Here is a 10,542-nt window from a genome sequence, read left to right as displayed (position 1 = left end):
ACGGAGTCTTCAATCTTGTATCTTCATAGTCCTGGAGTTCGGCTGAAGGTATAGTCCGGCTACCCGAACACCCCCTAATCCAGGACTCCCTCACCTATAGAATTTTCCAGATTTGTATGACCTAGGAAGGCACCCTTTATGGAACTTGGCAGACTAAGGAAGCCGTTAATACCCGAGATCAAGGTGTATCGGAGAAAGACGGAGCATGGAGAGTTAAAAACCTCAAAGTTTTGTCAAGAAAACCCTAAGGCAGGAGATATCAACTATGGAAGATAGCTCATGGCAATGACAAGGGCAGTAACACGGTTATCCGTGATGTCATCGCCACTGATACTATGGTCACCGAGCTGAGCTAAGCATGCATTTCTTCGGAAGGATTGGATGGTAGAAGGCTGATGGAGCATCTATCAGCAAAGGATGCATTTTTAACCTCAGCTGGTGTATCACCAGGATCTGGAGAATTACATCAGGAATTTTAAGACGGACACGCAGGAAGCCGTATTTTGACAAAGAAGCATTTCGTGAAGAACTCAGGACCCAGAAGTTGAAAGTAGCCAAGCTGGAGGAGCAGAACCTCGAGATGCGGGAGATTCATCAAGAACTGAAGGGCAGTAGGACCAGGGTTCATGCCAAGGATGTCGAAACCCAGAAGTTTGGAACGCAACTCCAGAAATATTAAAGGATGACACAAGAGACTTCGTGTCAACAGAGATGATCTGGCAAAAGAACTTGGGAAGAACATGCATGATCGGAAGAAGCCATTGGTGGCATGAACAAGACTTGAAGAGTTTGATGACGTTGAAGATTTATTGACCTTTAGAAGACCAAATCCGTATTATATACCTACGTTAGATGCGACGATTGTGAGTTGTCATTTGTTTGACGTTTTTCCGACAGACACAAAATAAAAATCTGTCTTTTCAAAACTTTTGGTTGCATTGTGTGTATCCCTCTATATCTCTCTTATCTCACCCCAAACCCACATGGACCCAATAGAGGATGAATGGAGATGAGCTTGTATTTTCTGGACTGATGAGTCAGTTGGAGACAGACCGATGGATTCAGAACATGGAGGATCACACGGAGAATAACCCTATAGTTGGAAATGATATGACCCAGCATGCTCTTCAGTGCTTTGAAAGAGGTGCCGCTACTTGGTGGAGGATGTACCAAACCATGAATGGATGGCAAGGAGTAACCACATGGAAATAATTTAAGTTGACTCTGCAAAGATCTCATCTTGTATCCTAGAAGTTGAAGCCTTATGGAAAGGATATGAAGAAACCTTGTGCATGCAAGGTTTGTGAAGAAATAAGACACACCCATAAAGAACACAAGGATGAATGCCCTAATTGTGAAGGAAGTCACCCAGTTGAAGAATGCCCAACTTGGCAGATTACTTGTTTCTTGTGTGAAGGGACTACCCACTATCCTGCTCAGTGTCACGTTTACCCCATGGTATGAAGAACCGTACAACAGAAGAAAGAAGTAAACAAAGGAGCCCTTATGGAAATTTTACAAGAAACCGTGATGAAGGAAGATGTCAAGGACACACCCAAAGAAGAACCAATTAAACCCTGCACCAAGTCATGCTATTCATGTGGAGAAGAAGGACACATCTCCCAGAATTGTCTGGATGGGGATCTAATAGAATTCCCGACGGAGGAAGTAGAGTACGACCCACAGGAAATAGAAGCCCTGATTGGAATGGAAAGGTCCAGGAAGAGAAGTAGATTGGATTCCAGGAAGGACCTGAGTCATATCACATGTTACAGGTGCAAGGAGTCAGGGCACTACCTCAGCAGTTTCCCAAAAAGGAAACATCGAGACTTGTCAGAAGTAATATGTTTTCGTTGTAATGGAGCAGTGCATTTTGCCAGAGAATGCCCCAGGGAGAAGGAGACTTGTGATAATTAGTGGTGTCTATGAGAAGTATAGTAGTAGTAGTGAGAACATTTTCCTTTATATTGAGGCGTTGAATTGAGGCATGTAATGGAAGTGCAGGAGATTGTAATACCTTGAGAATCAATAAAGTTAGTATTGTGGGTACTATTTGAATTTTATGAGTTGTTACTCTATGAAGAAAGATTTTGACCATTTTCGAGGATATGAGAAATATGGTCTATGGAAGATTAGAGCATTTTAAAGGTGGTAGTACCCTATGAGGAGATTTGACCCCTGGAAAGGAATAATGTTGTTCCACGGAGTGGACTTAAAAGTATAAGTTTTATCTCGATATGCGGGATACCCCAAGAATATGAAGAGATGAAGTACTATTGGATATAAAGGAGATATGATGTTGGTAATATGGAGCAATTGTAACCCCGTGATGAGTTTGAGTAATCACGTCTTAGTTTGGTACCAACAGAAGGAAGAGAGACAATACAATTGGAAGGATTTAAGAATGCCAGGAAGCTGGATGTTTGGAAAATAATCAGTTGCCCATAGGATGAGCTCAAGGATTACAAGTAATGAGATGGGCCATAACCCACAGGCCCCAGGACCTGCCAAGGAGCAAGCACTCTCTTGCTGAAGGAAAAACCCTGGAAGAAGTTATGTTTATCGGCAGACGATCTTATAGAGTAACACAAAACCTGAGAGTTGTGAAGAAACGATAGATGTTTGTTTGGCTTGCAGAATCACTGGATTTATCCGAACTTGGTTCATCGACAAGAGAAATTCTGCAATGCTTGAGAGATGACCGAGTGTTAGAGTGCGAGATTCGCTAAACCATGTACAAGGTAATGATTTGCATGCGGGATGGATTGGTCACCATACCGACTTACTATTATTATTCGCCTTGCTATATGGGATGGTAAATCTGAGTGACTTACCTATAGTAGAGAGACGACGATATTAAGCCTTGTTTAAACCTTAGAATGGTATAATCATTTTCCCTTGTACAAGGCAGCTGTTGCCAATCGTAGGACATACAGTGAGAATGAAGCCTAGACCCATTTCCCATAGGAGAAGCCATAAATGGTTGATCACCATGAGATATCAAAAGTTGTTTAGTATTGGCGCCAGACCCGTCAGCTAAGAAGACCAAGTCATAGAAGAACCTTACCAAGATGAAAGACAGAAGAATTGAGGAAAAGGTTATGCCACTACCAAAAGAGCCCAGATAAGGAATTATCCTGAAGATCCGAGAATACCGACACTGTTAACAATATGGATGAAGTATATGAATTTTGATGGAATCGTAACCATGCTTCTAAGGGTGGTAGCACCCCAGACCCCCTCCTGCGACGATTGATGGATTTTGAGGAGACCCCAAACCCTAACCTTTTTCTTGCTAGCCTCTCTGAATCTCGAGGACGAGATTCATTTTAAGGGTGGTAGATTTGTAACATCCCAAAATTCTAAATTTTGGAATGTTATAATAAATAGATAGATTGATTCTTTGTTTGATTGTTATGTGATTGATTGAGTGAAATTCGAAACTTTCTGAAAGTTAAATGAGAGGGAATAAAAGGACTTTCCCAAACTTTCATTTTTGCATATATGTTCTCCATAAATTCAAATTCTTTTCAAATACAAAACCCTAGAGAGAAGATGACATGACTTCTTCCATTTAATTAAATGAAAAAGGGTTTTTGAAAAGATGTGAATTTCATCCGGAAATATTTTCAAATTCAGAAACTCTAAGCGACTCAATGATTTTCATGAGAGAAGATAAAATGACTCTTGAAAACATATGAAATATGAGTTGGGAGTTCAAAATGATCAAATTTAAAATCCTTTTGAAATTATTTTCAATTTGGGGTTATTTGGGTTTTATTCAAATTATTTTTCTCCAAAAATAAAATATATGGAAATTATGGTAAAATGATTCCCTACATCAGAAAATTGGAGAGAAATAAATTTGAAATCATTTTGGTATTTTTAAAGTGATTTTTATTAGATTTTAGTAGGGCAATAGCACTATTTGAATTATTTGAATTTTTGTGAATTTTATTTGGCACTAGAGAAATGTTCATGTTGTAGAAAATGTTTTTCTGAAAATTTTGATATATTATATGCCTATAGTTTATTTTTATTTTACTTGTTTTATATTATTTTTTTCGTTGTCTGTAAAAAAAGAAGACAAAAAGACTTTCTCCTGCCGAACTGGGCCGGCCCAGCTCCCAGGCCAGGCCACGGCCGAGTGCCCAGCCGAAGCCCAGCCGCGCCCGAAGCCGCTCCGCTCCGCTCGCCCGCTCGCACCTGCGATCGGCCGCCGCCTCGCTCAGCCACTGACAGGTGGGACCGACCTGTCAGGTCCGTCCTCGACATCGCGCCAGGAGTCCGTCTTCCCCACGTGTCGCCGGCCGTCGCCGTGTCCGACTCAAACTCCGCCCGTGCGTTGCCCCCTCACCCACGCATCGCCCTCGCCCCATCCAATATATAGCCAGGCCCCCGCCTCGTTTTGCCTCTAATCGGAAGGCCCGAGACGCTCCCCATGCTCCACGCGAACTCGCCGGAGTTCGCGAGATCCGACGAGCTCCGCCGCCAAGCCCCGCGTTGTTTCGACGCCGAAGACGAGCGCCGCCACCACCATCGGCTTCAGCCCCATGTGCCGCTTCTCCCTGACCCCGCGGACACGCCGGAGGACCGCCGGAGCAGCCACCACGACAACCTAGACGCCGCTTCCGTCTTCTTCTTCATCGCCGGTGACCTCCACCACCGCGGTACACCCTCCTCGGCCATCCGATTCATTTTAGATGGCCCCGATTAGATCCATTTGTTTTTTGAACCGTTAACCTCTAATTCGCGAGCGTTCGTTGGTTAGGCCTCAGTAGCGAATGTTTTTCACCTAATAGGTTTCTGTAGCGAATGTTCATTGTTTAGTCTTTTTCTTTTTCTTTTTAATTTTAGCCAGGGACCCATATGTAATTAGTTTCTTCACAGTTTAGTCCCTGATCTTCAATCTATCACATCTTTTTACCCGTTTATCCAAATCCGACGAAACCAACACCCACGTCTTCATTACGATCTCCTCTATCCAGTAAAACAACTTTAACATGTTTTTGAGAGTTTTAAAATTTGAATTCAAACAGATTTTTATTCAAACTTCATTTGCTCGTAACTTGAGTTTCGTAGCTCCGTCTGAGTTGATTCTTTTTGCAAATCGAAGCTCTTGACCTAAACTTTCTGATAAGGCCAAATTCACATAATTTTGGTACTGTTAGAAATTGTTTTATGTTGCAAGAGTTATTTGCTTGGTTTTGAAACTCTCAAACTATCTTCTTCGTTCTTCCCGATCTTTTGAGTGATTGCTTATGTGTGGTTACTATTGCTTGCCCACGATAGATTGAATGGAGTGTGACGAGTAGAACTATCAAGAGTTATGAGTGCGAATCATCGTCATCAACATTGCAGGCAAGTTCACACTTTGATCACATGCCTTTCATACCCAGTTTTTATGCATTAGTTACACCCTCAAACATTGCATGGTTAGGAATTTATAACATGTGGGTATTGGGAAGTAGTTGATGAGGTAGGAACCTATTGCCCTGCATTCAAACCTTCGGAGTTACTTTTACGTTATGCTCATATTGCTATGCTATGTTCGTGGACATGGATTGGTTTGAGAGAATTCATGACAGATGTGAGAGTTATTATTTAATGGTTAACTTAAGGTGGCCACTTTAATACACATCTCAGTGGATTGGTTGGGGCACCCTGGAGCACCCAGTGGTTTGCCCGGGCACCTGGAGAACCCAGTGTTTGCCCGAGGGGATCCCGGAGTACCCGTGTGATCACCCTATGGAATGCCACCCAGGCTCAAAGGGATCATAAGATGATTCAAGCTAGAAACTTCCGTGTGTAGCCACAAGCTATTATGGGCTCTAGCATAGTTGAGTAAGTTACGTGAAGCTCTTGAAGAGGTGGATCAGCAGGTAGTGGGTTGTAGGTTTGGTATGGTCTGCCCGGAGTAGAGAGTTAATGTTCCTGAAAGACTGTGTCTCGGTCATCCGTTTCTCAAACACCATGTAGTGCAAGAAATCCAATGGAGGCGATCGAGTCTTGTGGGGAAAAGTGTGCAAACCTCTGCAGAGTGTACAAACTAATCATGATTAGCTGTGTCCCCGGTTATGGAAAAATCTTGAGTATCTGGTACTTGGATTATCATATTGATCTCATCATGTTACTTAAATAATTTGTTGGGTTATTGATGTTAATTTGGAATTGAGTTGGAGGTACCTTCTCAATATTTTCAACCAACTTTGTAGTTAAAAAATTATATTCCTTTGCAGTAGGGAGAAATTGTCTTTTCGCAAAAAACATTATAACCATAGAGCTTTTCCACCAGCCAGATATGCATGTAGTGATAGCTATTATTCATTATTATCCTATGGTGTGAATTTGCCAGTACATTCAATGTACTGACCCTCTGTGGCTGCAACGTCTCATGTTGCAGGACTTCTTACGACGAGTAAGTGATACGTTAGGGTTATGATTTCTACACTCAACTTTGCCGTTGGTGTTGATGGGAATCCACAACCTTTGTTACTTCCGCTATATGGATTGAGGTAATACTATTTACGTTACTTTATACATGTGATTTACCTCTGTTATAAATCCTTGAGTACTGTGTGTGTCAGCATACCGATCCAGGGATGACACTTAAGCATAGAGACTTGACCGTCTGAGGTCGGGTCGCTAGATCACCATACGTGCATGCTACGGGAATCACTAACTTCAACACAAATATTTCTCAAATTCACAACTACTCAACTAGCATGACTCTAATATCACCATCTCCATATCTCAAAACAATTATCAAGTATCAAACTTCTCATAGTATTAAATTGACTTATATGAAAGTTTTTATTATTGCCATGTTGTTCTAAAGGAATCTCAAAATAATATAAGTGAAGCATGAGAGAACAATAGTTTCTATAAAATAAATCCACCACCGTGCTCTAAAAGATATAAGTGAAGCACTAGAGCAAAAACTATATAGCTCAAAAGATATAAGTGAAGCACATAGAGTATTCTAATAAATTTCAAATCATGTGAGTCTCTCTCAAAAGGTGTGTACATCAAGTATTATTGTGGTAAACTAAAAAGCAAAGACTCAAATCATACAAGACGCTCCAAGCAAAACACATATCATGTGGTGAATAAAAATATAGCTCCAAGTAAAGTTACCGATAGACGAAGACGAAACAGGGGATGCCTTCCGGGGCATCCCCAAGCTTAGGCTTTTTGGTGTCCTTGAATTTTACCTTGGGGTGCCATGGGCATCACCAAGCTTAGGCTCTGGCCACTCTTTGTTCCATAATCCATCAAATCTTTACCCAAAACTTGAAAACTTCACAACACAAAACTCAAAATAGAAAATCTCGTGAGCTCCGTTAGCGAAAGAAAATAAAACATCACTTCAAGGTACTGTAATGAACTCATTATTTATTTATATTGGTATTAAACCTACTGTATTCCAACTTCTCTATGGTTTATAAAATCTTTTACTAGCCATAGATTCATCAAAATAAGCAAACACCACAAGAAAAACAGAATCTGTCAAAAACAGAACAATCTGTAGTAATCTGTAGCTAACGCAAGTTCTGTAACCCCAAAAATTCTAAAATAAATTTCTGGACTTGAGGAATTTATCTATTAATCATCTGAATAAAGAATTAACTAAATATCACCTTCTAAATAAAAATGGCAGCGATTCTCGTGAGTGCTAAAGTTTCTATTTTTTACAGCAAGATCAAAAAGACTTTCCCCAGGTCTTCCCAACGGTTCTACTTGGCACAAACACTAACTAAACATAAAAAAACAAAACCAAAACAGAGGCTAGATAATTTATTTATTACTAAACAGGATAAAAAACTAAGGAATAAAAATAAAATTGGGTTGCCTCCCAACAAGCGCTATCGTTTAACGCCCCTAGCTAGGCATAAAAGCGAAGATAGATCTAGGTATTGCCATCTTTGGTAGGCAATCCATAAGTGCCTCTCATAATAGATTCATATAATAATTTAATTTTCTTTCTAGCGAAGTGTTCCATGCCTTTCCTTAATGGAAATTGGAATTTAATATTCCCTTCCTTCATATCAATAATTGCACTAATCATTCTAAGGAAAGGTCTACCAAGAATAATAGGACATGAAGGATTGCAATCTTTATCAAGAACAATGAAATCTACGGGCACATAGTTCCTGTTTGCAACAATAAGAACATCATTAATTCTTCACATAGGTTTCTTAATAGTGGAATCCGCAAGGTGCAAGTTTAAAGAACAATCATCAAAATCACGGAAACCTAGCAAATCACACAAAGTTTTTGGAATCGTGGAAACACTAGCACCCAAATTACACAAAGCATAGCACTCATGATCTTTAATTTTTATTTTTATTGTAGGTTCCCACTCATCATAAAGTTTCTAGGGATAGAAACTTCCAACTCAACTTTTTCTTCATAAGATTGCATCAAAGCATCAATGATATGTTTAGTAATAGCTTTATTTTGACTATAAGAAGGAGGAGAATTTAGCACGGATTGCAACAAGGAAATACAATCTATCAAAGAGCAATTATCATAGTTAAATTCCTTGAAATCCAAAATAGTGGGTTCATTGATATTTAAAGTTTTGACCTCTTCCATCCCACTTTTACCAATTTTAGCATCAAGATCTAAAAACTCCAAATTTTTGGAACGCCTTCTAGGTAAAGGTGGCTCATCTTCAGTCTCATCATTATCAAGATTCATATTGCAAAACAAAGATTTAAAAGGAGACACATCAATAACTTTTAGATATTCATCTTTATTATCATGAAAACTAGAAGAACACGCTTTCACAAAGCAATCATTCTTAGCACGCATCCTAGCGGTTCTTTCCATCAAGGGAAATTCTCATGGCTTTGAGAGACTCATTGATATCATGCTTAGGTGGAATAGATCTAAGTTTCAAAGAATCAACATCAAGAGAAATTCTATCCACGTTCCTAGCCAACTCATCAATCTTAAGCATTTTTTCTTCAATCAAAGCATTGAAACTCTTTTGTGAACTAATAAATTCTTTAATATTAGATTCAAAATCAGAGGGAATCTTATTATAATTTCCATAAGAATTGTCGTAGGAATTACCATAATTATTAGAGTAATTACTAGGAAACGGCCTAGAATTAAAATTACCTCTATTAGCGTTATTACCAAAATTGTTCCTACCAACAAAATTCACATCCATAGATTCATTATTATTCTCAATCAAGGTAGACAAAGGCATATCATTAGGATCAGTAGGAGCACTCTTATTAGCAAACAATTTCATAAGTTCATCCATCTTTCCACTCAAAACATTAATCTCTTCAATTACGTGCACTTTTTTATTAGTAGATCTTTCGGTGTGCCATTGAGAATAATTAACCATAATATTATCTAGGAGTTTAGTAGCTTCTCCTAAAGTGATTTCCATAAAAGTACCTCCCGCGGCCAAATCTAAAAGATTTCTAGAAGCAAAATTCAACCCGGCATAAAAGTTTTGTATAATCATCCAAAGATTCAAACCATGTGTAGGGCAATTACGTATCATTAATTTCATCCTCTCCCAAGATTATGCAACATGTTCATGATCAAGTTGCTTAAAATTCATTATATCGTTTCTAAGAGAGATGATCTTAGCGGGAGGAAAATACTTAGAGATAAAAGCATCTTTGCACTTATTCCATGAACCAATACTATTTTTAGGCAAAGACGAAAACCAAGCTTTAGCACGATATCTAAGCGAAAACAGAAATAGCTTCAATTTAACAATATCATTATCCACATCTTTCTTATTTTTCATATCACAAAAATCAATAAAGTTATTTAGATGGGTAGCAGCATCTTCACTAGGAAGGCCGGCGAATTGATCTTTCATGACAAGATTCAACAAAGCAACATTAATTTCACAAGATTCGGCATCGGTAAGAGGAGCAATCGGGGTGCTAAGAAAATCATTGTTATTGGTATTGGCAAAGTCACACAATTTAATATTATCTTGAGCCATCATGACAAGCAAGCAATCCAACACACAAGCAAACAAGAAACGGGCAAAAGAGGCAAATAGGGAAAGAGAAGGGGATAGAGAGAGAGGACGAATAAAACGACAAGGGTGAAGTGGGGGAGAGGAAAACGAGAGGCAAATGGCAAATAATGTAATGCGAGGGATAAGAGTTTGTGATGGGTACTTGGTAAGTTCTGACTTGGTAATGGCGCCAGAAATGACTCGTTGTTGGGAGTCAAATCTTGACTTGACTTGGCGCGAATCTCCCTGGCAACGGTGCCAAAAATCCTTCTTGCTACCTCTTGAGCACTGCGTTGGTTTTCCCTTGAAGAGGAAAGGGTGATGCAGCAAAGTAGCGTAAGTATTTCCCTCAGTTTTTGAGAACCGAGGTATCAATCCAGTAGGAGATCACGCTCAAGTTCCACGCACCTACACAAACAAATAAGAACCTCACAACCAGTGCGATAAAGGGGTTGTCAAGCCCTTCACGGTCAGTTACGAGAGTGAGAATCTGATAGGTATGATAAGGTAATATTTTTGGTATTTTTATGATAAAGAGAAAT

This window comes from Triticum dicoccoides, chromosome 2A, assembly GCF_002162155.2.
Source record: "Triticum dicoccoides isolate Atlit2015 ecotype Zavitan chromosome 2A, WEW_v2.0, whole genome shotgun sequence".
In the NCBI taxonomy this organism is placed as follows: Eukaryota; Viridiplantae; Streptophyta; class Magnoliopsida; order Poales; family Poaceae; genus Triticum; species Triticum dicoccoides.
The sequence above is the reverse complement of the archived record's forward strand: the minus strand, read 5'-3'. Positions refer to the sequence as shown.